Source organism: Seriola lalandi, unplaced genomic scaffold (genome assembly GCF_002814215.2).
Source record: "Seriola lalandi dorsalis isolate HSWRI2012SDOR001 ecotype SW California unplaced genomic scaffold, Sedor1 jcf7180002054557, whole genome shotgun sequence".
Taxonomy (NCBI): Eukaryota; Metazoa; Chordata; class Actinopteri; order Carangiformes; family Carangidae; genus Seriola; species Seriola lalandi.
In genome coordinates this window covers 159,805-160,077 of record NW_019525110.1, presented here as the reverse complement: position 1 = coordinate 160,077, position 273 = coordinate 159,805, and positions in this window count along the sequence as shown.

Here is a 273-nt window from a genome sequence, read left to right as displayed (position 1 = left end):
TCTACAGGGATTCACTCACATTACAAAGATTTTCAGAGTTACTTGAACACACCGCGGCTGGTGGGCGTGAAAACTTTAAGATTCAACCAAACTTTTCAGTCTCTTCATCAAACTTTTAAAAGTTTTTTCTTGTTTTAAAGCCATCAAATTTTCTCACAAATCTATTATTTTATTTACTGACGTTCATTTTCTAACTGATTTATTCCTGTGTGGATTTTTTCCCTCCATGAATTTCCCTCTATGTTTTTCCCTCCGTGTTTTTCCTTCCATGAA